General features: G+C 47.7%; 29 non-coding genes across 29 annotated transcripts; 18 read left to right on the forward strand and 11 right to left on the reverse strand.

Annotated features, from left to right (window-relative positions):
* Positions 1-1,644: 1,644 nt before the first annotated feature.
* Positions 1,645-1,718, reverse strand: trnan-guu (transfer RNA asparagine (anticodon GUU)). Its single transcript has one exon. It is a non-coding gene; the product is annotated as a tRNA-Asn (tRNA).
* Positions 1,719-1,933: 215 nt separating this feature from the next.
* trnak-cuu (transfer RNA lysine (anticodon CUU)) lies at positions 1,934-2,006 on the reverse strand. Its single transcript has one exon. It is a non-coding gene; the product is annotated as a tRNA-Lys (tRNA).
* A 252-nt stretch (positions 2,007-2,258) lies between these two features.
* On the forward strand, positions 2,259-2,340 carry trnas-aga (transfer RNA serine (anticodon AGA)). The gene has a single exon. It is a non-coding gene; the product is annotated as a tRNA-Ser (tRNA).
* An 870-nt stretch (positions 2,341-3,210) lies between these two features.
* trnan-guu (transfer RNA asparagine (anticodon GUU)) lies at positions 3,211-3,284 on the reverse strand. Its single transcript has one exon. It is a non-coding gene; the product is annotated as a tRNA-Asn (tRNA).
* Positions 3,285-3,499: 215 nt separating this feature from the next.
* Positions 3,500-3,572, reverse strand: trnak-cuu (transfer RNA lysine (anticodon CUU)). Its single transcript has one exon. It is a non-coding gene; the product is annotated as a tRNA-Lys (tRNA).
* A 252-nt stretch (positions 3,573-3,824) lies between these two features.
* Positions 3,825-3,906, forward strand: trnas-aga (transfer RNA serine (anticodon AGA)). Its single transcript has one exon. It is a non-coding gene; the product is annotated as a tRNA-Ser (tRNA).
* A 1,146-nt stretch (positions 3,907-5,052) lies between these two features.
* Positions 5,053-5,125, reverse strand: trnak-cuu (transfer RNA lysine (anticodon CUU)). Its single transcript has one exon. It is a non-coding gene; the product is annotated as a tRNA-Lys (tRNA).
* Positions 5,126-5,377: 252 nt separating this feature from the next.
* trnas-aga (transfer RNA serine (anticodon AGA)) lies at positions 5,378-5,459 on the forward strand. Its single transcript has one exon. It is a non-coding gene; the product is annotated as a tRNA-Ser (tRNA).
* Positions 5,460-6,330: 871 nt separating this feature from the next.
* trnan-guu (transfer RNA asparagine (anticodon GUU)) lies at positions 6,331-6,404 on the reverse strand. The gene has a single exon. It is a non-coding gene; the product is annotated as a tRNA-Asn (tRNA).
* Positions 6,405-6,794: 390 nt separating this feature from the next.
* Positions 6,795-6,876, forward strand: trnas-aga (transfer RNA serine (anticodon AGA)). The gene has a single exon. It is a non-coding gene; the product is annotated as a tRNA-Ser (tRNA).
* Positions 6,877-7,744: 868 nt separating this feature from the next.
* Positions 7,745-7,818, reverse strand: trnan-guu (transfer RNA asparagine (anticodon GUU)). Its single transcript has one exon. It is a non-coding gene; the product is annotated as a tRNA-Asn (tRNA).
* A 214-nt stretch (positions 7,819-8,032) lies between these two features.
* On the reverse strand, positions 8,033-8,105 carry trnak-cuu (transfer RNA lysine (anticodon CUU)). Its single transcript has one exon. It is a non-coding gene; the product is annotated as a tRNA-Lys (tRNA).
* A 252-nt stretch (positions 8,106-8,357) lies between these two features.
* Positions 8,358-8,439, forward strand: trnas-aga (transfer RNA serine (anticodon AGA)). Its single transcript has one exon. It is a non-coding gene; the product is annotated as a tRNA-Ser (tRNA).
* Positions 8,440-9,590: 1,151 nt separating this feature from the next.
* trnak-cuu (transfer RNA lysine (anticodon CUU)) lies at positions 9,591-9,663 on the reverse strand. Its single transcript has one exon. It is a non-coding gene; the product is annotated as a tRNA-Lys (tRNA).
* Positions 9,664-9,915: 252 nt separating this feature from the next.
* On the forward strand, positions 9,916-9,997 carry trnas-aga (transfer RNA serine (anticodon AGA)). The gene has a single exon. It is a non-coding gene; the product is annotated as a tRNA-Ser (tRNA).
* Positions 9,998-10,871: 874 nt separating this feature from the next.
* trnan-guu (transfer RNA asparagine (anticodon GUU)) lies at positions 10,872-10,945 on the reverse strand. Its single transcript has one exon. It is a non-coding gene; the product is annotated as a tRNA-Asn (tRNA).
* Positions 10,946-11,160: 215 nt separating this feature from the next.
* On the reverse strand, positions 11,161-11,233 carry trnak-cuu (transfer RNA lysine (anticodon CUU)). The gene has a single exon. It is a non-coding gene; the product is annotated as a tRNA-Lys (tRNA).
* Positions 11,234-20,480: 9,247 nt separating this feature from the next.
* trnas-uga (transfer RNA serine (anticodon UGA)) lies at positions 20,481-20,562 on the forward strand. Its single transcript has one exon. It is a non-coding gene; the product is annotated as a tRNA-Ser (tRNA).
* Positions 20,563-21,437: 875 nt separating this feature from the next.
* Positions 21,438-21,519, forward strand: trnal-aag (transfer RNA leucine (anticodon AAG)). The gene has a single exon. It is a non-coding gene; the product is annotated as a tRNA-Leu (tRNA).
* A 168-nt stretch (positions 21,520-21,687) lies between these two features.
* On the forward strand, positions 21,688-21,760 carry trnak-uuu (transfer RNA lysine (anticodon UUU)). The gene has a single exon. It is a non-coding gene; the product is annotated as a tRNA-Lys (tRNA).
* Positions 21,761-22,002: 242 nt separating this feature from the next.
* Positions 22,003-22,074, forward strand: trnah-gug (transfer RNA histidin (anticodon GUG)). Its single transcript has one exon. It is a non-coding gene; the product is annotated as a tRNA-His (tRNA).
* A 91-nt stretch (positions 22,075-22,165) lies between these two features.
* On the forward strand, positions 22,166-22,247 carry trnas-uga (transfer RNA serine (anticodon UGA)). The gene has a single exon. It is a non-coding gene; the product is annotated as a tRNA-Ser (tRNA).
* An 881-nt stretch (positions 22,248-23,128) lies between these two features.
* On the forward strand, positions 23,129-23,210 carry trnal-aag (transfer RNA leucine (anticodon AAG)). Its single transcript has one exon. It is a non-coding gene; the product is annotated as a tRNA-Leu (tRNA).
* A 168-nt stretch (positions 23,211-23,378) lies between these two features.
* On the forward strand, positions 23,379-23,451 carry trnak-uuu (transfer RNA lysine (anticodon UUU)). Its single transcript has one exon. It is a non-coding gene; the product is annotated as a tRNA-Lys (tRNA).
* Positions 23,452-23,693: 242 nt separating this feature from the next.
* On the forward strand, positions 23,694-23,765 carry trnah-gug (transfer RNA histidin (anticodon GUG)). The gene has a single exon. It is a non-coding gene; the product is annotated as a tRNA-His (tRNA).
* Positions 23,766-23,856: 91 nt separating this feature from the next.
* trnas-uga (transfer RNA serine (anticodon UGA)) lies at positions 23,857-23,938 on the forward strand. The gene has a single exon. It is a non-coding gene; the product is annotated as a tRNA-Ser (tRNA).
* Positions 23,939-24,819: 881 nt separating this feature from the next.
* trnal-aag (transfer RNA leucine (anticodon AAG)) lies at positions 24,820-24,901 on the forward strand. The gene has a single exon. It is a non-coding gene; the product is annotated as a tRNA-Leu (tRNA).
* Positions 24,902-25,069: 168 nt separating this feature from the next.
* On the forward strand, positions 25,070-25,142 carry trnak-uuu (transfer RNA lysine (anticodon UUU)). Its single transcript has one exon. It is a non-coding gene; the product is annotated as a tRNA-Lys (tRNA).
* A 406-nt stretch (positions 25,143-25,548) lies between these two features.
* On the forward strand, positions 25,549-25,630 carry trnas-uga (transfer RNA serine (anticodon UGA)). Its single transcript has one exon. It is a non-coding gene; the product is annotated as a tRNA-Ser (tRNA).
* Positions 25,631-25,644: the final 14 nt, after the last annotated feature.

Here is a 25,644-nt window from a genome sequence, read left to right on the forward strand (position 1 = left end):
CTCTACCAGACCGGTGCCACTTCCCAGGTCCAGGGGGAGCTTCTACCCGTGTCCGGCGCCGCGAACCCGGTTCTCACCAGAGGCGGGGCCATACGGAGCTCTAAGGTCCCCGGAGGGACACCCCCACCGGACGGGCAACGGTCCACAGACCTCTTCCCTTTCATCAGCCTCTCCTCGCCAATTCGGGGGTCTGCTTCCTGCCGCTAAGGCGGCGGGGACTCCTGGGCCAGCCTGTTGGGGTTGTGGGGACCCCGGACATTTTGTCGACCGATGTCCTATGATGGAGGTCGGCATGATGATCCGGGTTCCCGACAGCCCTCAGGCTGCCCTCGGTCAGGATGGACTGTACCAAATACCTGTGAGTATTAGGGGGGGTATATATCAGGCGTTGGTGGATTCAGGGTTTAACCAAACCTCAATTCACCAAAGCCTGATTCAATTTGAGATTTAGAGTCTCATGCTATACCGACTCAGCTAGCCGGGCTGGATGCCTCGCTCAGCCCTTGTCTGTGAGTGCTTCCAAACGGTCAGGTGAAGTTGTAGGGTGCCATCACTGGGGGAGTCCCTGTTCGGGCGACGGTTGCTGTCTTTAGCGCCTACCTACTGGTTTTGCAGCTTTGGCTTTTCGCCTCGCTGAGAAGCAGTATCAGCAGCAGCGTCGAAAGGAATGCGAGACGACACAAGAACCTTGTGGTTCTTGTGTGGTTAAGGCGATGGACTAGAAATCCATTGGGGTCTCCCTGCGCAGGTTCGAATCCTGCTGACTACGTTTGCGGTGCATTTAGCTCAGCTGCTGATTTGATCTCTAGAGGCGAAAGAGCAAACTTCATCTCGGCCGAGCCCTGTGCAGCCGTCTGTTAGCTCGCCTTGATGGTGTGGTTGGTTAGTACTCTGTGTTGTGGTCTCAGCGAATCCGGATCTAGGCACATTTTGGGGGGGGGCTTCAAGAAACTGCTTCCCTCTCGCTTTGGAACTGTGTTGGTGGCGAACGCCTTCCATCGGGCGAACAACGCATTGCAATTTGTTCAAAAAGAGCCGCGCCAAGCACTTCATCAGCTGTTCTTTAGAATGTTTAAACCCAGCTCATCCAAGCTATTGGACAGCGGCAAAGAAAAGGCTTAACTCCCCGTTGGGGAATCATTTTGGAGGAGGCTTGGCAGAAGAACTTGGCACGCACCGACACAAGCCCGGACAGCTCAGCTCGGTCTGGGAGGAGCCTCCCCATCAGTTCGGTCTAACCGCGTGACATGCGGAGATACTCTCCAACCTACTAACGAGGATTATACTTCTCAAATCGTAGTTCTTCTTTCTGTTGTTCACTGTTAGTACACGTGCGGAGAAATGGACAGTCTTTCCGACTTCCATTGAAAATGTGGGTTCGCCTCTCCGATTCTTAAACTCTTGGAAACAGTTGGAGTCCATATTGCGCTTGCTGATGTTTCAGGCATGGTCCAGCAGTCAGGACCCCTGGTTTCACCCAAGCGGCCCGGGTTTAACTCCCGGCGTGAGAAGCCAAAGGCTTCTTTTCCTTCCGTGCGTTTGCAAAGCCGTATTGTATTAGAGCAAGACTCTGTTGAGTAAGCTTCACTGGCGAGCCTCAACATTTTGGGGTCAGAAAACTGCAACTGCTCACCACAAAGCTTTCGTCCCTGGGTGGGCTTGAACCACCATCCTTTCGGTTAACAGCCGAACGCGCTAACCGATTGCGCCACAGAGACGGTTGTTGAGGATATTGCTTGGACACGTGGCTACGTTTGACTCGGAATTAAAGGGCAAAAGCGTGGCAAAACTAAATGAACATCATGCTCATTTTCAGAGAACCCCCTTTGGAAACAGAAGAGTGAGGAAGTTGCACTTGTCTCAAGAAAATCCCAGCACTAGGTCTGCTGTACGGGGCCCCTTAAAAAAGCGCCCCTGAACGGGGCACCCCTGGCGCCCAACGTGGGGCTCGAACCCACGACCCTGAGATTAAGAGTCTCATGCTCTACCGACTGAGCTAGCCGGGCCTGAGATTTAGAGTCTCATGCTATACCGACTGAGCTAGCCGGGCTGGATGCCTCGCTCAGCCCTTGTCTGTGAGTGCTTCCAAACGGTCAGGCGAAGTTGTAGGGTGCCATCACTGGGGGAGTCCCTGTTCGGGCGACGGTTGCTGTCTTTAGCGCCTACCTACTGGTTTTGCAGCTTTGGCTTTTCGCCTCGCTGAGAAGCAGTATCAGCAGCAGCGTCGAAAGGAATGCGAGACAACACAAGAATCTTGTGTAGTCGTGGCAGAGTGGTTAAGGCGATGGACTAGAAATCCATTGGGGTCTCCCTGCGCAGGTTCGAATCCTGCCGACTACGTTTGCGGTGCATTTAGCTCAGCTGCTGATTTGATCTCTAAAGGCGAAAGAGCAAACTTCATCTCGGCCGAGCCCTGTGCAGCCGTCTGTTAGCTCGCCTTGATGGTGTGGTTGGTTAGTACTCTGTGTTGTGGTCTCAGCGAATCCGGATCTAGGCACATTTTTGGGGGGGGCTTGAAGAAACTGCTTCCTCTCGCTTTGGAACTGTGTTGGTGGCGAACGCCTTCCATCGGGCGAACAACGCATTGCAATTTGTTCAAAAAGAGCCGCGCCAAGCACTTCATCAGCTGTTCTTTAGAATGTTTAAACCCAGCTCATCCAAGCTATTGGACAGCGGCAAAGAAAAGGCTTAACTCCCCGTTGGGGAATCATTTTGGAGGAGGCTTGGCAGAAGAACTTGGCACGCACCGACACAAGCCCGGACAGCTCAGCTCGGTCTGGGAGGAGCCTCCCCATCAGTTCGGTCTAACCGCGTGACATGCGGAGATACTCTCCAACCTACTAACGAGGATTATACTTCTCAAATCGTAGTTCTTCTTTCTGTTGTTCACTGCTAGTACACGTGCGGAGAAATGGACAGTCTTTCCGTCTTCCATTGAAAATGTGGGTTCGCCTCTCCGATTCTTAAACTCTTGGAATCAGTTGGAGTCTGATGGAGGCTGATGTTTCAGGCATGGTCCAGCAGTCAGGACCCCTGGTTTCACCCAAGCGGCCCGGGTTTAACTCCCGGCGTGAGAAGCCGAAGGCTTCTTTTCCTTCCGTGCGTTTGCAAAGCCGTATTGTATTAGAGCAAGACTCTGTTGAGTAAGCTTCACTGGCGAGCCTCAACATTTTGGGGTCAGAAAACTGCAGCTGCTCACCACAAAGCTTTCGTCCCTGGGTGGGCTTGAACCACCATCCTTTCGGTTAACAGCCGAACACGCTAACCGATTGCGCCACAGAGACGGTTGTTGAGGATATTGCTTGGACACGTGGCTACGTTTGACTCGGAATTAAAGGGCAAAAGCGTGGCAAAACTAAATGAGCATCATGCTCATTTTCAGAGAACCCCCTTTGGAAACAGAAGAGTGAGGAAGTTGCACTTGTCTCAAGAAAATCCCAGCACTAGATCTGCTGTACTGGGCCCCTTAAAAAAGTGCCCCTGACTGGGGTACCCCTGGCGCCCAACGTGGGGCTCGAACCCACGACCCTGAGATTAAGAGTCTCATGCTCTACCGACTGAGCTAGCCGGGCCTGAGATTTAGAGTCTCATGCTATACCGACTCAGCTAGCCGGGCTGGATGCCTCGCTCAGCCCTTGTCTGTGAGTGCTTCCAAACGGTCAGGTGAAGCTGTAGGGTGCCATCACTGGGGGAGTCCCTGTTCGGGCGACTGTTGCTGTCTTTAGCGCCTACCTACTGGTTTTGCAGCTTTGGCTTTTCGCCTCGCTGAGAAGCAGTATCAGCAGCAGCGTCGAAAGAAATGCGAGACGACACAAGAACCTTGTGTAGTTGTGGCCGAGTGGTTAAGGCGATGGACTAGAAATCCATTGGGGTCTCCCTGCGCAGGTTCGAATCCTGCTGACTACGTTTGCGGTGCATTTAGCTCAGCTGCTGATTTGATCTCTAGAGGCAAAAGAGCAAACTTCATCTCGGCCGAGCCCTGTGCAGCCGTCTGTTAGCTCTCCTTGATGGTGTGGTTGGTTAGTACTCTGTGTTGTGGTCTCAGCGGATCTAGGCACTATTTTGGGGGGGGCTTGAAGAAGCTGCTTCCCTCTCGCTTTGGAACTGTGTTGGTGGCGAACGCCTTCCATCAGGCGAACAACGCACTGCAATTTGTTCAAAAAGAGCCGCGCCAAGCACTTCATCAGCTGTTCTTTAGAATGTTTAAACCCAGCTCATCCAAGCCATTGGACAGCAGCAAAGAAAAGGTTTAACTCACCGTTGGGGAATCATTTTGGAGGAGGCTTGGCAGAAGAACTTGGCACGCACCGACACAAGCCCGGACAGCTCAGCTCGGTCTGTGAGGAGCCTCCCCATCAGTTCGGTCTAACCGCGTGACATGCGGAGATACTCTCCAACCTACTAACGAGGATTATACTTCTCAAATCGTAGTTCTTCTTTCTGTTGTTCACTGCTAGTACACGTGCGGAGAAATGGACAGTTTTTCCGACTTCCATTGAACATGTGGGTTCGTCTCTCCGATTCTTAAACTCTTGGAAACAGTTGCAGTCCATATTGCGCTTGCTGATGTTTCAGGCAAGGTCCAGCAGTCAGGACCCCTGGTTTCACCCAAGCGGCCCGGGTTTAACTCCCGGCGTGAGAGGCCAAAGGCTTCTTTTCCTTCCGTGTGTTTGCAAAGCCGTATTGTATTAGAGCAAGACTCTGTTGAGTAAGCTTCACTGGCGAGCCTCAACATTTTGGGGTCAGAAAACTGCAGCTGCTCACCACAAAGCTATCGTCCCTGGGTGGGCTTGAACCACCATCCTTTCGGTTAACAGCCGAATTGCGCCACAGAGACGGTTGTTGAGGATATTGCTTGGACACGTGGCTCCGTTTGACTCGGAATTAAAGGGCAAAAGCGTGGAAAAACTAAATGAGCATCATGCTCATTTTCAGAGAACCCCCTTTGGAAACAGAAGAGTGAGGAAGTTGCACTTGTCTCAAGAAAATCCCAGCACTAGATCTGCTGTACTGAGCCCCTTAAAAAAGTGCCCTTGACTGGGGTACCCCTGGCGCCCAACGTGGGGCTCGAACCCACGACCCTGAGATTAAGAGTCTCATGCTCTACCGACTGAGCTAGCCGGGCCTGAGATTTAGAGTCTCATGCTATACCGACTGAGCTAGCCGGGCTGGATGCCTCGCTCAGCCCTTGTCTGTGAGTGCTTCCAAACGGTCAGGTGAAGTTGTAGGGTGCCATCACTGGGGGAGTCCCTGTTCGGGCGACGGTTGCTGTCTTTAGCGCCTACCTACTGGGTTTGCAGCTTTGGCTTTTCGCCTCGCTGAGGAGCAGTATCAGCAGCAGCGTCGAAAGGAATGCGAGACGACACAAGAATCTTGTGTAGTCGTGGCCGAGTGGTTAAGGCGATGGACTAGAAATCCATTGGGGTCTCAGTGCGCAGGTTCGAATCCTGCCGACTACGTTTGCGGTGCATTTAGCTCAGCTGCTGATTTGATCTCTAAAGGCGAAAGAGCAAACTTCATCTCGGCCGAGCCCTGTGCAGCCGTCTGTTAGCTCGCCTTGATGGTGTGGTTGGTTAGTACTCTGTGTTGTGGTCTCAGCGAATCCGGATCTAGGCACATTTTTGGGGGGGGCTTGAAGAAACTGCTTCCCTCTCGCTTTGGAACTGTGTTGGTGGCGAACGCCTTCTATCGGGCGAACAACGCATTGCAATTTGTTCAAAAAGAGCCGCGCCAAGCACTTCATCAGCTGTTCTTTAGAATGTTTAAACCCAGCTCATCCAAGCTATTGGACAGCGGCAAAGAAAAGGCTTAACTCCCCGTTGGGGAATCATTTTGGAGGAGGCTTGGCAGAAGAACTTGGCACGCACCGACACAAGCCCGGACAGCTCAGCTCGGTCTGGGAGGAGCCTCCCCATCAGTTCGGTCTAACCGCGTGACATGCGGAGATACTCTCCAACCTACTAACGAGGATTATACTTCTCAAATCGTAGTTCTTCTTTCTGTTGTTCACTGCTAGTACACGTGCGGAGAAATGGACAGTCTTTCCGTCTTCCATTGAAAATGTGGGTTCGCCTCTCCGATTCTTAAACTCTTGGAATCAGTTGGAGTCTGATGGAGGCTGATGTTTCAGGCATGGTCCAGCAGTCAGGACCCCTGGTTTCACCCAAGCGGCCCGGGTTTAACTCCCGGCGTGAGAAGCCGAAGGCTTCTTTTCCTTCCGTGCGTTTGCAAAGCCGTATTGTATTAGAGCAAGACTCTGTTGAGTAAGCTTCACTGGCGAGCCTCAACATTTTGGGGTCAGAAAACTGCAGCTGCTCACCACAAAGCTTTCGTCCCTGGGTGGGCTTGAACCACCATCCTTTCGGTTAACAGCCGAACACGCTAACCGATTGCGCCACAGAGACGGTTGTTGAGGATATTGCTTGGACACGTGGCTACGTTTGACTCGGAATTAAAGGGCAAAAGCGTGGCAAAACTAAATGAGCATCATGCTCATTTTCAGAGAACCCCCTTTGGAAACAGAAGAGTGAGGAAGTTGCACTTGTCTCAAGAAAATCTCATGCTATACCGACTGAGCTAGCCGGGCTGGATGCCTCGCTCAGCCCTTGTCTGTGAGTGCTTCCAAACGGTCAGGTGAAGCTGTAGGGTGCCATCACTGGGGGAGTCCCTGTTCGGGCGACTGTTGCTGTCTTTAGCGCCTACCTACTGGTTTTGCAGCTTTGGCTTTTCGCCTCGCTGAGAAGCAGTATCAGCAGCAGCGTCGAAAGAAATGCGAGACGACACAAGAACCTTGTGTAGTTGTGGCCGAGTGGTTAAGGCGATGGACTAGAAATCCATTGGGGTCTCCCTGCGCAGGTTCGAATCCTGCCGACTACGTTTGCGGTGCATTTAGCTCAGCTGCTGATTTGATCTCTAGAGGCAAAAGAGCAAACTTCATCTCGGCCGAGCCCTGTGCAGCCGTCTGTTAGCTCTCCTTGATGGTGTGGTTGGTTAGTACTCTGTGTTGTGGTCTCAGCGGATCTAGGCACTATTTTGGGGGGGCTTGAAGAAGCTGCTTCCCTCTCGCTTTGGAACTGTGTTGGTGGCGAACGCCTTCCATCAGGCGAACAACGCACTGCAATTTGTTCAAAAAGAGCCGCGCCAAGCACTTCATCAGCTGTTCTTTAGAATGTTTAAACCCAGCTCATCCAAGCTATTGGACAGCGGCAAAGAAAAGGTTTAACTCACCGTTGGGGAATCATTTTGGAGGAGGCTTGGCAGAAGAACTTGGCACGCACCGACACAAGCCCGGACAGCTCAGCTCGGTCTGGGAGGAGCCTCCCCATCAGTTCGGTCTAACCGCGTGACATGCGGAGATACTCTCCAACCTACTAACGAGGATTATACTTCTCAAATCGTAGTTCTTCTTTCTGTTGTTCACTGCTAGTACACGTGCGGAGAAATGGACAGTTTTTCCGACTTCCATTGAACATGTGGGTTCGTCTCTCCGATTCTTAAACTCTTGGAAACAGTTGCAGTCCATATTGCGCTTGCTGATGTTTCAGGCAAGGTCCAGCAGTCAGGACCCCTGGTTTCACCCAAGCGGCCCGGGTTTAACTCCCGGCGTGAGAAGCCAAAGGCTTCTTTTCCTTCCGTGTGTTTGCAAAGCCGTATTGTATTAGAGCAAGACTCTGTTGAGTAAGCTTCACTGGCGAGCCTCAACATTTTGGGGTCAGAAAACTGCAGCTGCTCACCACAAAGCTTTCGTCCCTGGGTGGGCTTGAACCACCATCCTTTCGGTTAACAGCCGAACGCGCTAACCGATTGCGCCACAGAGACGGTTGTTGAGGATATTGCTTGGACACGTGGCTACGTTTGACTCGGAATTAAAGGGCAAAAGCGTGGCAAAACTAAATGAGCATCATGCTCATTTTCAGAGAACCCCCTTTGGAAACAGAAGAGTGAGGAAGTTGCACTTGTCTCAAGAAAATCCCAGCACTAGATCTGCTGTACTGGGCCCCTTAAAAAGTGCCCCTGACTGGGGTACCCCTGGCGCCCAACGTGGGGCTCGAACCCACGACCCTGAGATTAAGAGTCTCATGCTCTACCGACTGAGCTAGCCGGGCCTGAGATTTAGAGTCTCATGCTATACCGACTCAGCTAGCCGGGCTCGATGCCTCGCTCAGCCCTTGTCTGTGAGTGCTTCCAAAAGGTCAGGTGAAGTTGTAGGGTGCCATCACTGGGGGAGTCCCTGTTCGGGCGACGGTTGCTGTCTTTAGCGCCTACCTACTGGTTTTGCAGCTTTGGCTTTTCGCCTCGCTGAGAAGCAGTATCAGCAGCAGCGTCGAAAGGAATGCGAGACGACACAAGAACCTTGTGTAGTCGTGGCCGAGTGGTTAAGGCGATGGACTAGAAATCCATTGGGGTCTCCCTGCGCAGGTTCGAATCCTGCTGACTACGTTTGCGGTGCATTTAGCTCAGCTGCTGATTTGATCTCTAGAGGCGAAAGAGCAAACTTCATCTCGGCCGAGCCCTGTGCAGCCGTCTGTTAGCTCGCCTTGATGGTGTGGTTGGTTAGTACTCTGTGTTGTGGTCTCAGCGAATCCGGATCTAGGCACATTTAGGGGGGGGCTTCAAGAAACTGCTTCCCTCTCGCTTTGGAACTGTGTTGGTGGCGAACGCCTTCCATCGGGCGAACAACGCATTGCAATTTGTTCAAAAAGAGCCACGCCAAGCACTTCATCAGCTGTTCTTTAGAATGTTTAAACCCAGCTCATCCAAGCTATTGGACAGCGGCAAAGAAAAGGCTTAACTCCCCGTTGGGGAATCATTTTGGAGGAGGCTTGGCAGAAGAACTTGGCACGCACCGACACAAGCACGGACAGCTCAGCTCGGTCTGGGAGGAGCCTCCCCATCAGTTCGGTCTAACCGTGTGACATGCGGAGATACTCTCCAACCTACTAACGAGGATTATACTTCTCAAATCGTAGTTCTTCTTTCTGTTGTTCACTGTTAGTACACGTGCGGAGAAATGGACAGTCTTTCCGACTTCCATTGAAAATGTGGGTTCGCCTCTCCGATTCTTAAACTCTTGGAAACAGTTGGAGGCCATATTGCGCTTGCTGATGTTTCAGGCATGGTCCAGCAGTCAGGACCCCTGGTTTCACCCAAGCGGCCCGGGTTTAACTCCCGGCGTGAGAAGCCAAAGGCTTCTTTTCCTTCCGTGCGTTTGCAAAGCCATATTGTATTAGAGCAAGACTCTGTTGAGTAAGCTTCACTGGCGGGCCTCAACATTTTGGGGTCAGAAAACTGCAACTGCTCACCACAAAGCTTTCGTCCCTGGGTGGGCTTGAACCACCATCCTTTCGGTTAACAGCCGAATTGCGCCACAGAGACGGTTGTTGAGGATATTGCTTGGACACGTGGCTACGTTTGACTCGGAATTAAAGGGCAAAAGCGTGGCAAAACTAAATGAGCATCATGCTCATTTTCAGAGAACCCCCTTTGGAAACAGAAGAGTGAGGAAGTTGCACTTGTCTCAAGAAAATCCCAGCACTAGATCTGCTGTACTGGGCCCCTTAAAAAAGTGCCCCTGACTGGGGTACCCCTGGCGCCCAACGTGGGGCTCGAACCCACGACCCTGAGATTAAGAGTCTCATGCTCTACCGACTGAGCTAGCCGGGCCTGAGATTTAGAGTCTCATGCTATACCGACTGAGCTAGCCGGGCTGGATGCCTCGCTCAGCCCTTGTCTGTGAGTGCTTCCAAACGGTCAGGTGAAGTTGTAGGGTGCCATCACTGGGGGAGTCCCTGTTCAGAAGACGGTTGCTGTCTTTAGCGCCTACCTACTGGTTTTGCAGCTTTGGCTTTTCGCCTCGCTGAGAAGCAGTATCAGCAGCAGCGTCGAAAGGAATGCGAGACGACACAAGAACCTTGTGTAGTCGTGGCCGAGTGGTTAAGGCGATGGACTAGAAATCCATTGGGGTCTCCCTGCGCAGGTTCGAATCCTGCCGACTACGTTTGCGGTGCATTTAGCTCAGCTGCTGATTTGATCTCTAGAGGCGAAAGAGCAAACTTCATCTCGGCCGAGCCCTGTGCAGCCGTCTGTTAGCTCGCCTTGATGGTGTGGTTGGTTAGTACTCTGTGTTGTGGTCACAGCGAATCTGGATCTAGGCACATTTTGGGGGGGGCTTCAAGAAACTGCTTCCCTCTCGCTTTGGAACTGTGTTGGTGGCGAACGCCTTCCATCGGGCGAACAACGCATTGCAATTTGTTCAAAAAGAGCCGCGCCAAGCACTTCATCAGCTGTTCTTTAGAATGTTTAAACCCAGCTCATCCAAGCTATTGGACAGCGGCAAAGAAAAGGCTTAACTCCCCGTTGGGGAATCATTTTGGTGGAGGCTTGGCAGAAGAACTTGGCACGCACCGACACAAGCCCGGACAGCTCAGCTCGGTCTGGGAGGAGCCTCCCCATCAGTTCGGTCTAACCGCGTGACATGCGGAGATACTCTCCAACCTACTAACGAGGATTATACTTCTCAAATCGTAGTTCTTCTTTCTGTTGTTCACTGCTAGTACACGTGCGGAGAAATGGACAGTCTTTCCGACTTCCATTGAAAATGTGGGTTCGCCTCTCCGATTCTTAAACTCTTGGAAACAGTTGGATGCCATATTGCGCTTGCTGATGTTTCAGGCATGGTCCAGCAGTCAGGACCCCTGGTTTCACCCAAGCGGCCCGGGTTTAACTCCCGGCGTGAGAAGCCAAAGGCTTCTTTTCCTTCCGTGCGTTTGCAAAGCCGTATTGTATTAGAGCAAGACTCTGTTGAGTAAGCTTCACTGGCGGGCCTCAACATTTTGGGGTCAGAAAACTGCAACTGCTCACCACAAAGCTTTCGTCCCTGGGTGGGCTTGAACCACCATCCTTTCGGTTAACAGCCGAACGCGCTAACCAATTGCGCCACAGAGACGGTTGTTGAGGATCTTGCTTGGACACGTGGCTACGTTTGACTCGGAATTAAAGGGCAAAAGCGTGGCAAAACTAAATGAGCATCATGCTCATTTTCAGAGAACCCCCTTTGGAAACAGAAGAGTGAGGAAGTTGCACTTGTCTCAAGAAAATCCCAGCACTAGATCTGCTGTACTGGGCCCCTTAAAAAAGTGCCCCTGACTGGGGTACCCCTGGCGCCCAACGTGGGGCTCGAACCCACGACCCTGAGATTAAGAGTCTCATGCTCTACCGACTGAGCTAGCCGGGCCTGAGATTTAGAGTCTCATGCTATACCGACTGAGCTAGCCGGGCTGGATGCCTCGCTCAGCCCTTGTCTGTGAGTGCTTCCAAACGGTCAGGTGAAGTTGTAGGGTGCCATCACTGGGGAGTCCCTGTTCGGAAGACGGTTGCTGTCTTTAGCGCCTACCTACTTGTTTGGCAGCTTTGGCTTTTCGCCTCGCTGAGAAGCAGTATCAGCATCAGCGTCAAAACGAATGCGCGACGACACGAAAACCTTTGTAGTCGTGGCCGTACCCTCAAGCGATCGGACAGCAAAGCCATTCCTAACGATTCGTTACATTTCCTAACACATTCTAAATAAGTCCTAACAAGTCCTAACACATTCTAAATAAGTCCTAACAAGTCCTAACACATTCTACTTAAATCCTAACACTTGCGAAATATTTCCTAACACAAGTTGTAAAAATCCGAACGCTCTCTTCTGATTGGTAGAAATGGGGCAAAACGAACATTGGCCGAAACATTATCATTTGTGACGTCCATCCCAGCGCGACGCGAGACAGTTGGGATTATCTTAAATCACATAAACAATTTAATCATTTTAAAGTCTTCTGATAGCGTGCAGGTGAGTCCATTATCACTTGAAAGAGAATCTGATTGTAACGTTGCTTAGTTTGACACTACGGTTTCATCTAAACCGCTTAAATTGTAATTTGTGGTTTAACACTTAGAAATTAGAAATCGCCATGGCCATTCATTTTGCAATAGCAAAATGCCTTAGGTATATGTACATTAAGTTACAACAACTGTAATAATGTGATGGTGATGATGATGATGAATGTCCAAATTCAGAATGCCAATAAGTTTAGCCAATTTTTGGTTGAATACAATTGCACTTGTTAACACTAACATGTATATTAAAGGCTTTGGCGAATATTTTAAATTGAGTTTAAACTAAAGTTTTATGATGTTTACCCTTTTGTTTCATAAATCTAGACATGACTAAGACCGGTAAACCTGACTCGTACTGGCAAGACATCATGGTAAAGTATGCCCAGGGGAAATACCACTTTACCACAGACAAGAAGCCAGGGGCGAAGAAGCGGAAAAATGCGTTGGAAAAAATTAATAACTGCCCATTACACAAACAAACCCGTGCATATGATATCTTTGGCAAAAGAATCCCCTGCGAATGTGGTTTTCATAAGGTATGTAATGATAAGGTATGTAATGAAAAGGAATGTTATGATAAGGTATGTGATGATAAATGTGAAAAACTCGCCAACACTAGGGTGAAATGTTCATTTTTTGAGCTGTGAAGCCTTGGGATAATTTACCCTAAAATGTAAATTCTCTCATGATTTACTAACTCTGTAGTTATTCCAAACCTGTATAAACTTATTTGATTGATTGAAAACAGAGAAAGATATTTGGACACACAGACTAATACAGATTATGAACAACTCTAAATTAAGTATATTATGACAATATTGTTATACTATCCCTTTTCTTATGTTCATCAAATCTGCATTTGTTTTATCCATTTTATTTATTTATTTGATATTTAAGAGATGAATTATTTTATCCAGCAAGAATGTAAATTGATTTACAAAGTGATAGCAAGGATGTAGATGTTTACACTTTTTTTAACAGTCAGCTGAGCAGACAGTTTTAGAGACACAGGCAGCCCCACAGAGCAGTGAAGCCTCCAGTCAATCCCCGCAGCCCAGTGCAGGCTTCAGCACCGCCCCGCAGTCCAGTGCAGGCTTCGGTACCGCCCGGCAGCCCAGTGCAGGCTCCAGACCAGCCCCGCAGCCCAGTGCAGGCTTCAGCACCGCCCCGCAGTCCAGTGCAGGCTCCAGACCAGCCCCGCAGCCCAGTGCAGGCTTCAGTTCCGCCCCGCAGCCCAGTGCAGGCTCAAGACCAGCCCCGCAGCCCAGTGCAGGCTCCAGACCAGCCCCACAGCCCAGTGCAGGCTTCAGCACCGCCCCGCAGTCCAGTGCAGGCTCCAGACCAGCCCCGCAGCCCAGTGCAGGCTTCAGCACCGCCCCGCAGTCCAGTGCAGGCTCCAGACCAGCCCCGCAGCCCAGTGCAGGCTCCAGACCAGCCCCGCAGCCCAGTGCAGGCTCCAGACCAGCCCCGCAGCCCAGTGCAGGCTTCAGCACCGCCCCGCAGTCCAGTGCAGGCTCCAGACCAGCCCCGCAGCCCAGTGCAGGCTCCAGCACCGCCACGCAGTCCAGTGCAGGCTCCAGACCAGCCCCGCAGCCCAGTGCAGGCTTCAGCACCGCCCCGCAGCCCAGTGCAGGCTTCAGTACCGCCCCGCAGCCCAGTGCAGGCTCAAGACCAGCCCCGCAGCCCAGTGCAGGCTCCAGACCAGCCCTGCAGAGCAGTAGTTCAATTAAGTGTGCTCTTTGTAGCGAAGATGTTAATGTGGATGGTTTCAGTGAACATCTCTCAGACAACCATGTCTATCAAGCATCATCGTTTGATTAGTCTTTCAGATGGGGACAGAACATCTGTGGATCCAACATCATCCATTGCACAGTCATCTGCATACATCGAAGACCAGCAAAGAGCTCCACAAACTGCAGTACAAACACCATCACAGGACATTACACTAAGGCCTCCAGAAGTAAATTGGCTGAGTTTTCTCCCCAAACAGTTCTGTCGATTGCTCAAACCAGCAGACCAAAAGTGGATAGCTCAGTGTCTGTATGACACCACAGGACGACTGAAGCAGCAGTTTCCACAAAACTGGTTTCATCCACCGAGTCCCAGCAAGCCTACTACTTCAACTCCTGATCCTAGCAGTTACTTTAGGCACAGGATGTTTCTGTGGGCACCAATGAGGATGTGGGGTATTCCTCTGAAATGTACACGGTGCAATAGGAAGATGCATCATTCAGGCATTTATACTAAAGTTAGGGAAGTCATTGATGTTGACTCCACATATTACTTAATTGGAGTGGACTACCCTCGCTGCAGTAAATGTATGATACCTGTCTGCCCTTGGAGTTCAGAGATCCTTAAACAGCTGGATCCCTCCCACAGAAATAAATTCCCCGCTGTTCTCACCACTCACCTTGCCCTTGACAGGAAGTGTGTGACTTTGATGAGACCAAGAACTGCAGGAAACAGCTCCAGTTTCTTGAAACAAGCGCTAGAAGAAATTCATAGTGAGGAGTGGGCAAGACGGAGTATAGACTACCTGACAGACTGTGAGCTCCACAAAAAGAGATGTGCCCTGACCCAATCGGAAGTGGTTTATGAGCAGCCCCCGCCTTTTCGCCCCCTACCGCTGGGACAGTGGTTTGAGACTGCCCATGCCAATGAAATCCTGAATCACCTTGATGAGCTTAAGGGTGTTGTAACATCAACATATGGTAGCATCCTGAAGCTTGATTCTACCAAAAAGGTAAACATAAATAAACATAAAGAGCCAAATGCATGTTAAATTATATTGAATATACCAAATTGTATTGTCTTAATGCATTTATACAGATTACTAAAAAGCTTGCTGGTGGCATTGCTGACACTGCTACCTGGATGACCAACATTGGTAATGAATTTGGCCAAGTTCTGAACTGTGTCCTAACCACTGGTGAGGGAGCCGGCTTAGATGACTTGTGTCAGGGCATTGTAAAGCGATACAGGGATGCTGGGGAGCCAGATCCAGCTGCGAGTTATGTTGACAGGGACTGCTGCAGCGGGACAGGTTTGTCAACTTAAGCCATTACTTAACAGGAATGTGTGTGCATTTATACATTTCTAATCCATATAAGCAATAATTTTTGGCATGTGTCTCAATGACAATAAATCATAGATCTGCATGTTTCCCACTAATTTAGGAAAATGGTGTTTAGATGGCATTTTAGGTGTTCATATTTTGTTCATGTTCATTCAGATGCAGAACCCTCTAAAAGCCACCTCTGTCAAAAATGAGATGATAATGTTGATGAGTGAATGATGAGTGAATGCTCTAAAAGTAAAGTATATGTTACTCAAATAATCTTGCTTCAAAGACTTCTAAATAACGCTCAGCCCATTCTGAATTATCTGCTATCTGCTATGGAACTGAACCTAGGAGCCTGATAAAAATGTGTCTTTAAGAGAAGCGAAATCTGACGGATTTAGAGGCTTAAGAGAATATTTATAAATAGCATTAGCATATTTTTAAATTATACAAATTTAAATCTAAGAAGATGTGTAAACTCGCTCATTGTTTCTCATTGGTGTAGGTGTGACTCCAGTTCTTACCTGGTTTCGACCGTGGAAGTTCAAAGTTCGCCTTGATGTTTTCCACTTCATGCGACGGTTCACTGCTGGTCTTACAACAGAGCACCATCCACTGTATGGCACTTTCTGCTCCAAGTTGTCCAGTTGTATCTTTGAATGGGACAAGGATGACTTCTCTCACCTTAAAGAAGCGAAAAAGAACATACTTTTAAAAAAACATCAGGGGCATATTCCAACAGAGGCCCAAATCTTGTCAAGCATCACCTCAAGTGAGCTGGCCAAACACTGCAGGAGGAGGACACGTGGAGTTGAAGAAACTCGTGACTTGATACAAGCATTGCTAGACTCCATGTGGGAACTGACCGACACGACTGGTTTGCGCCTCATTAATCCAGAGAGCATGATGCACATTTGGGAGGTACAACAGAAACATTTACCCTGCATCCAAGACCCGCCTGGTGTTCAGCTTTACACAAAGCTGGGCTCTGGGTTACAGAAGGGTGACAAGGTTCTGGATGTACTGGGGTGTGGCAGAGGGTCCTCTTCTCTTGAAAGCTTTCATCGCCATCAGTGCACTTTCATTCCAGGGATGGTAACAATACCAAGAATATCATGTCTGTAATTAAGTAGTGTTTCTAAACTTTGGAAGAATACAACAAAAAACATTTTAAATACGACTTAAAAAAAAGTAAAGTAAAAATAAAGGAATTCAATTTCCACAGGTTTAGTTAACAAGTGAATTAGCTTTAATTGGTAGTCAGCTTTGGTAGTTCGTAGAGGGGTTTATAATGGTATTTTGACAATGTGACACATTTTTCCTTACAGGGTGGAGATGTAATGCTGTACATACTCAGATGTACATGCTTGAGGGTGCATCGAGATGGAACATCAACCGGGCTCTTCAAGCTGTGGACATGAGTGGTACATCACAAACTAAAATCTATGATGTACGTTTAATGTCCCACATTAATGTCCTCAGCAAAAGAGTCCTCGGATGTGCACTCCTGCAAGAATTCAAAACCCATGGGAAACCCACAAGTAAGATTCAATACTGTACATTATCTTACTATAGTAATACCAGGCTTTGCTGTGAGTTTGAATGCTGCCTAAACGCTAACCATTCATTCCATTTTTAATTCATTCCATTTTTAATGGAATGATCATTGCTGTAACGGTGGTCATATCTATTATCTATCTATACTGTTATAAGATGTGTCTGTGTGTTTTCAGCGTATTTGGTTGAGTTGTCTATGTGTGACTTTATTTATTTATGTATTTTTTTAAATCACAATTTTTTTTTATTCATTTCCAACACCACATTCATCACATTTACTGTTATGATTTAGCCTGATATATTCCTCTTTTTACAATATGATGCCTCCTTTTGGCAGATGAGCGTATAGCAGTGGAGTACTTGTTGGCACAATCTGGCAGAGGAGACCTACTTTCTCCACTGGAGCCTGGTGAAATCACTCTGCCAGAGATGCAGGTTGAAGTTCAGGAGGATGAGTGTCTGGATGTCACAATATGTGATGCAGCAGACATCAGTTTAAACACACGCACTATTGGCAGTTCGAGCAGTCATGATGATTTATTGACCTCTTCTCTGGTAATATACATTTTCAAATTGAAATTGCATAGGAATGTTAGCTTATATGAGCAATACATGAGTTGTTTTATAATTTATACATTCAATTTAAGTAATGCTCTACAATGTTTAATTGGTATACTTACAAATGTTCAAAAATGATCTAGGAAACCCCTGTTCCAAGTGGTGGCTCTCACAGTCCTGACATTGAAGACATGTCCTGCGCTGTGCCCAGCACATCATCTCCGGTAAAGACTCTAATACGTGATGCTTATGCTTGTAATTTGTGAAGAACAGTTTATCAAAGAACTGTAATCCAGGATTTCGTTTTTTTTGTTGTTGTTTTCTTTGTTAGGACCTTAGATGTGATTCAAGGGGTGTCCCTGGATGGGAGGCGGTGGATAACCTGGCAGGGTACCTTATTAGCCTCAACCGGACTATCACTGCTTTGTCAACCAACGAGATAGCAGAGATCTTGCGGTTGTATTCGTGTCTGCATGCCATTGATCAGTTCCCTTCCAAGTATTCCCTTAAGTGCAAGAAAAGGATCTTGCCAGGTCCTTGGAGAGCTTCTCGAAAGCGTAGTGGCTCAGCCCCTGGTCAGCAAGCAGCTGAGAGGTGAGTTAAATTGTGGTGCACCTGTGTTAAAGGACATTTTTACAGTGTGTGCCATCATAAATTATCCCTCACTTTTCATTTGCATAAAATAAAATTCCTAATTAGTCTGTATGTTTATAAAGCTCCAATGAACCATAGAATAACATACAAAATGCATTAAATGCATTGTTTTATCCACAGACTATTCATGACCCATGGCCAGGCAGCTCAGAGACCTGATATCAACAGGATTTCAGAATGCATCGCACTCAAGCTTTTGAAGGAATTCAGGGAAGCCAGAAACAGACCTAAAGACAATAAGGGCACAACCTTTCCAATTACACAGGCAATTGTGATGATGTATTGTCACATCAAGCAGCTGCTTGAAGACTGCCGAGAGCTGCTCGACAAGACCAACCTGGTGCAAGTTACAATCAACAACACTACAGTGTCATCTTGGTGGGTTGGTTATTGCCTTCCTAATTTCACTTTAGTAGCATATTCCTTATAACAACTTCTAAATTAACTATTAGTTTGCATTTGTTTAGAATGGTTTAATTCACAGTGTTTATATAACTCTTGAACTGAAGATGTTTTTTTTTTTTTAAAAAGGCTTCTTGACCGACAGAAACGAACTGATCGGGACACCTTACTGCAAGGAGTGGAGCTTCCCCAGAAAATTGGTATAGCGAAGGAGCCACTGCCAAAGCCAAGGGAGCTCCCATCTGGACCTGTTGAACATGGACATGTTCCCATTGAGTTCAAGGTGCCTGAGAATCGGGAGGGTGAGGCAGTCATTCGTCAACGAAAATATGCACGAAGTGGAACTGCAGTGTCTTCAAATGCACTCACAGGCACTGGGCTAGGAGACACATCTCCATATGACACAGACTATTCTCCTGCTGCACAGAATAATTTCTTCTGTCCTGAGGCACAGCACTTTCCTGGGTGGAATACCTGGTCTTAGTGTTCTGATTGGTCTATTTCATCCGGGTATCCGTCATCAGCTCCACCCCCACCTCATGGTTGGTCTTCCGTTGCACCCGGGCATCCATTATCAGCTCCACCCCCACCTCATGGTTGGTCTTCCGTTGCACCCGGGCATCCATCATCAGCTCCACCCCCACCTAATGGTTGGTCTTCCGTTGCACCCGGGCATCCATCATCAGCTCCACCCCCACCTCATGGTTGGTCTTCTGTTGCACCCGGGCATCCATCATCAGCTCCACCCCCACCTCATGGTTGGTCTTCCGTTGTACCCGGGCATCCATCATCAGCTCCACCCCCACCTCATGGGTGGTCTTCCCTTCCGCCCGGGTATCCATCATCGGCTCCACCCCCACCTCATGGTTGGTCTTCCCTTCCCCCTGGTCAACAGCCATTAGCTCTGCCACCACCTGAAAACCGACAACGTTCATGGAGGCTCCACAAGGCAGCACTTGAGTATGAACAGCGTGTGGCAAGAGGGGAGCCACCAAAGAAAAGGCAAACAAAAGACGACTACCACTATCAATGCAAAATCTGTGGCAAGTCAAAAAGCAAACTTACTGGTCATACTCAGCTTAGAGGAAAATGGTACTGTCCAGCATCGGGCCAGATCATTACAGAGTGGAAAGACTCTTTGTAGGCAACAAACAAACATTACCATACCAACACCACATTATTTTATTTTTTTAAGAAACTTGTCTTAAATCTAGTTACAGTAAATTTTAAGTAGTGTATTAGGTTAACAGAATTTGAAGGATAGCTCTCTCTATTTCTTATTGTATTATAGTTATTGTATAATTATTGTTAATATTTAATATTGTATTTAATAAATGTTTACTATTACATCTAATGTATCTCATATATATAAGGATTTTGGAAGTGTATATTAGATTAGATTAGATTAGATTCAACTTTATTGTCATTACACATATACAAGTACAGTGTAACGAAATGTAGTTTAGGTCTAACCAGAAGTGCAATTAGCAAGTGCAGGATATACAGTGTGAATAAATACAAAATACAATATTAGGAAAATACTATACAATGGGCATAAAAATACTATTATGAAACTATTATGAAAATACTTTACAGAAGGAATGTTCTATGACAATATGAGAGTCGGTATGTACTATGGACAATATATACAGAAGGCTATACACTGTGAACATTAGTGTACAGGTGGTTATGAACAGATAACAATTTAGACTATACAGTAGTGCAAGTGACTTAGGTGTGCATTAATTATAGACATTAGCTATTAAAGTTGCAGTGCAATAGAAAGTTAATGCGGTTATTAAAGGTACGGTGCAGTATATGAGTTAATGCAGTTATTGAAGTTATTGTGCAATAGATCGATTTAAAAAAAAAATTGAACATTACAATTACTTGGATCTAAATGGGCACTTAGGTATTTTGTTCATAAAATTGAATACGTTTTTTTACCTTTTGTACTTATAATATTAAATATACTATAATTTTACTTCATTTTTTGCTCAATTTTTCTTTTCCCCCTTCTTCTTTCTTTTTTTTTCTTTTCCCCCACCATAGCAGTCCATTTTGCCCCATTTTTGGCCGAGTGGTTAAGGCGATGGACTTGAAATCCATTGGGGTCTCCTCGCGCAAAAGCAAAAGCTGCCAATCTTCTCCCTGCAGATCTAGTCACTCAGTCTTGGTGGCACAACTTTGCCGGAGGAATGTTCGCAAGCCGTGATCGTATAGTGGTTAGTACTTTGCGTTGTGGTCGCAGCAACCCCGGTTCGAATCCCGGTCACGGCAGGGGACCACGTCTTATTGAAGTCCTGCCTTTTCATTTTAAACATTGTCCTCTTTGCAACACGACCGAAACAAAGAGGGCTTAGAAGCTGTTGTAGTCGTGGCCGAGTGGTTAAGGCGCTGGACTTGAAATCCATTGGGGTCTCCCCGCGCAGGTTCAAACCCTGCCGACTACGGCTGCTAAAGAGATAGAAGAAGATCAAGCCATTATAGACTACCACGTCTTTCTTTAAGAGCGACTCTGCAACAGATGGCACGTGTTCTTCATATAACACAAATTGACCGGGACAGGGGTGCTCGATGGGTCGTCGATCAAACTAGGTATGTAACAATGTAGTAAACACTCAATGTCAAACAATGTGTACATACTTTATAGCCTTTTATGTGATTTTACAAATGTTTAAGAGCGACTCTGCAACAGATGGCACGTGTTCTTGATTTAACACAAATTGACCGGTACAGGAGTGCTCGATGGGTTGTCGATGCAACTAGGTATGTAACAATGTAGTAAACACTCAATGTAAAACAATGTGCGCATACTTTATAGCCTTTTATGTGATTTTACAAATGTTTAAGAGCGACTCTGCAACAGATGGCACGTGTTCTTGATTTAACACAAATTGGCCGGTACAGGAGTGCTCGATGGGTTGTCGATGCAACTAGGTATGTAACAATGTAGTAAACATTTAATGTAAAACAATGTGTACATACTTTATAGCCTTTTATGTGATTTTACAGATGTTTTCTTTGCAGGGACCTTTAAGAAAAGCACGGCCAGATAAAAGACAAAAGATGAGCTGTCAGGGCAGTGTTTGAAACACGTCTGACTTTCACTTACCTTTCAGCTCCCAGAGCCCGTTACACGGTTCAAGTGTATTTGATGAACTGCAATCAACAGATGGCATCGCCTCCAGATATAGGACTGAACACCCCTGCATCAGAAAGGTGCACTGAACCCTAAGCCGACAGAACCCTGTAAGCTCTTGACTGTCTGCTAAATGTCGCAAGGGCCTACAATGGTGGAAACCTGCGGCACAATGCACCTTTTTGAGGTAGCGTGGCCGAGCGGTCTAAGGCGCTGGATTAAGGCTGCAGTCTCTTCGGAGGCGTGGGTTCAAATCCCACCGCTGCCAGTGGGTCTTTGCCACGCTTGGAGCGTAGTGAGTCTTGTTTTCCTCTTACCTCCATAGCCACATTAGCTGGTTAGGGTGTGTTTGATGAGGGATGAACCTGTACTCACCTGTTCTATTCAACACCCCGCCCACCCGAGCGCCTACACTAAGAACATATCGCTTTCAAGAGCCCGGATAGCTCAGTCGGTAGAGCATCAGACTTTTAATCTGAGGGTCCTGGGTTCAAGTCCCTTTTCGGGCGAGCAATTTCAACTTTGTTAGTCACCTTTACCTTGTGAGCTCTTCTGGGCCCGCCCTCTGTTGATAAAATTAAATAAACAGTTTGCTCGTGCGTTGGAGTCGACACATTGGCTTTGAGCAGAGATTTCATCGAGCACATGCGTCAGGAATTTCGTGAGACCTCAGCAAAAGCTGCCAATCTTCTCCCTGCAGATGTAGTCACTCAGTCTTGGTGGCACAAATTTGCCGGAGGCAGGTTGGCAAGCCGTGATCGTATAGTGGTTAGTACTTTGCGTTGTGGTCGCAGCAACCCCGGTTCGAATCCGGGTCACGGCAGGGGACCTAGTCTTATTGAAGTCCTGCCTTTTCCTTTTAGACATCGTCCTCTTTGCAACACGACCGAAACAAAGAGGGCTTAGAAGCTGTTGTAGTCGTGGCCGAGTGGTTAAGGCGATGGACTTGAAATCCATTGGGGTCTCCCCGCGCAGGTTCAAACCCTGCCGACTACGGCTGCTTTAGAGAAAGAGATAGAAGAAGATCAAGCCTTTATAGACTATCACGTCTTTCTTTAAGAGCGACTCTGCAACAGATGGCACGTGTTCTTCATATAACACAAATTGACCGGGACAGGGGTGCTCGATGGGTCGTCGATCAAACTAGGTATATACCAATGTAGTAAACACTCAATGTCAAACAATGTGTACATACTTTATAGCCTTTTATGTGATTTTACAAATGTTTAAGAGCGACTCTGCAACAGATGGCACGTGTTCTTGATTTAACACAAATTGACCGGTACAGGAGTGCTCGATGGGTTGTCGATGCAACTAGGTATGTAACAATGTAGTAAACACTCAATGTAAAACAATGTGCGCATACTTTATAGCCTTTTATGTGATTTTACAAATGTTTAAGAGCGACTCTGCAACAGATGGCACGTGTTCTTGATTTAACACAAATTGGCCGGTACAGGAGTGCTCGATGGGTTGTCGATGCAACTAGGTATGTAACAATGTAGTAAACATTTAATGTAAAACAATGTGTACATACTTTATAGCCTTTTATGTGATTTTACAGATGTTTTCTTTGCAGGGACCTTTAAGAAAAGCACGGCCAGATAAAAGACAAAAGATGAGCTGTCAGGGCAGTGTTTGAAACACGTCTGACTTTCACTTACCTTTCAGCTCCCAGAGCCCGTTACACGGTTCAAGTGTATTTGATGAACTGCAATCAACAGATGGCATCGCCTCCAGATATAGGACTGAACACCCCTGCATCAGAAAGGTGCACTGAACCCTAAGCCGACAGAACCCTGTAAGCTCTTGACTGTCTGCTAAATGTCGCAAGGGCCTACAATGGTGGAAACCTGCGGCACAATGCACCTTTTTGAGGTAGCGTGGCCGAGCGGTCTAAGGCGCTGGATTAAGGCTGCAGTCTCTTCGGAGGCGTGGGTTCAAATCCCACCGCTGCCAGTGGGTCTTTGCCACGCTTGGAGCGTAGTGAGTCTTGTTTTCCTCTTACCTCCATAGCCACATTAGCTGGTTAGGGTGTGTTTGATGAGGGATGAACCTGTACTCACCTGTTCTATTCAACACCCCGCCCACCCGAGCGCCTACACTAAGAACATATCGCTTTCAAGAGCCCGGATAGCTCAGTCGGTAGAGCATCAGACTTTTAATCTGAGGGTCCTGGGTTCAAGTCCCTTTTCGGGCGAGCAATTTCAACTTTGTTAGTCACCTTTACCTTGTGAGCTCTTCTGGGCCCGCCCTCTGTTGATAAAATTAAATAAACAGTTTGCTCGTGCGTTGGAGTCGACACATTGGCTTTGAGCAGAGATTTCATCGAGCACATGCGTCAGGAATTTCGTGAGACCTCAGCAAAAGCTGCCAATCTTCTCCCTGCAGATGTAGTCACTCAGTCTTGGTGGCACAAATTTGCCGGAGGCAGGTTGGCAAGCCGTGATCGTATAGTGGTTAGTACTTTGCGTTGTGGTCGCAGCAACCCCGGTTCGAATCCGGGTCACGGCAGGGGACCTAGTCTTATTGAAGTCCTGCCTTTTCCTTTTAGACATCGTCCTCTTTGCAACACGACCGAAACAAAGAGGGCTTAGAAGCTGTTGTAGTCGTGGCCGAGTGGTTAAGGCGATGGACTTGAAATCCATTGGGGTCTCCCCGCGCAGGTTCAAACCCTGCCGACTACGGCTGCTTTAGAGAAAGAGATAGAAGAAGATCAAGCCTTTATAGACTATCACGTCTTTCTTTAAGAGCGACTCTGCAACAGATGGCACGTGTTCTTCATATAACACAAATTGACCGGGACAGGGGTGCTCGATGGGTCGTCGATCAAACTAGGTATATACCAATGTAGTAAACACTCAATGTCAAACAATGTGTACATACTTTATAGCCTTTTATGTGATTTTACAAATGTTTAAGAGCGACTCTGCAACAGATGGCACGTGTTCTTGATTTAACACAAATTGACCGGTACAGGAGTGCTCGATGGGTTGTCGATGCAACTAGGTATGTAACAATGTAGTAAACACTCAATGTAAAACAATGTGCGCATACTTTATAGCCTTTTATGTGATTTTACAAATGTTTAAGAGCGACTCTGCAACAGATGGCACGTGTTCTTGATTTAACACAAATTGGCCGGTACAGGAGTGCTCGATGGGTTGTCGATGCAACTAGGTATGTAACAATGTAGTAAACATTTAATGTAAAACAATGTGTACATACTTTATAGCCTTTTATGTGATTTTACAGATGTTTTCTTTGCAGGGACCTTTAAGAAAAGCACGGCCAGATAAAAGACAAAAGATGAGCTGTCAGGGCAGTGTTTGAAACACGTCTGACTTTCACTTACCTTTCAGCTCCCAGAGCCCGTTACACGGTTCAAGTGTATTTGATGAACTGCAATCAACAGATGGCATCGCCTCCAGATATAGGACTGAACACCCCTGCATCAGAAAGGTGCACTGAACCCTAAGCCGACAGAACCCTGTAAGCTCTAGACTGTCTGCTAAATGTCGCAAGGGCCTACAATGGTGGAAACCTGCGGCACAATGCACCTTTTTGAGGTAGCGTGGCCGAGCGGTCTAAGGCGCTGGATTAAGGCTGCAGTCTCTTCGGAGGCGTGGGTTCAAATCCCACCGCTGCCAGTGGGTCTTTGCTCCGCTTGGAGCGTACTGAGTATAGTTTTCCTCTTACCTCAATAGCCACGTTAGCTGGTTAGGGTGTGTTTGATGAGGGATGAACCTGCACTCACCTGTTCTATTCAACACCCCGCCCACCCGAGCGCCTACACTTAGAACATATCGCTTTCAAGAGCCCGGATAGCTCAGTCGGCAGAGCATCAGACTTTTAATCTGAGGGTCCAGGGTTCAAGTCCCTGTTCGGGCGAGCAATTTCAACTTTGTTAGTCACCTTTTCCTTTGTGAGCTCTTCTGGGCCCGCCCTCTGTTGATTAAATTAAATAAACAGTTTGCTCGTGCGTTGGAGTCGACACATTGGCTTTGAGCAGGGATTTCATCGAGCACATGCGTCAGGAATTTCGTGAGACCTCAGCAAAAGCTGCCAATCTTCTCCCTGCTGATCTAGTCACTCAGTCTTGGTGGCACAACTTTGCCGGAGGCATGTTGGCAAGCCGTGATCGTATAGTGGTTAGTACTTTGCGTTGTGGTCGCAGCAACCCCGGTTCGAATCTGGGTCACGGCAGGGGACCACGTCTTATTGAATTCCTGCCTTTTCCTTTTAGACATCGTCCTCTTTGCAACACGACCGAAACAAAGAGGGCTTAGAAGCTGTTGTAGTCGTGGCCGAGTGGTTAAGGCGATGGACTTGAAATCCATTGGGGTCTCCCCGCGCAGGTTCAAACCCTGCCGACTACGGCTGCTTTAGAGAA

The sequence above is a fragment of the Triplophysa dalaica genome, chromosome 5 (genome assembly GCF_015846415.1).
Source record: "Triplophysa dalaica isolate WHDGS20190420 chromosome 5, ASM1584641v1, whole genome shotgun sequence".
NCBI lineage: Eukaryota > Metazoa > Chordata > Actinopteri > Cypriniformes > Nemacheilidae > Triplophysa > Triplophysa dalaica.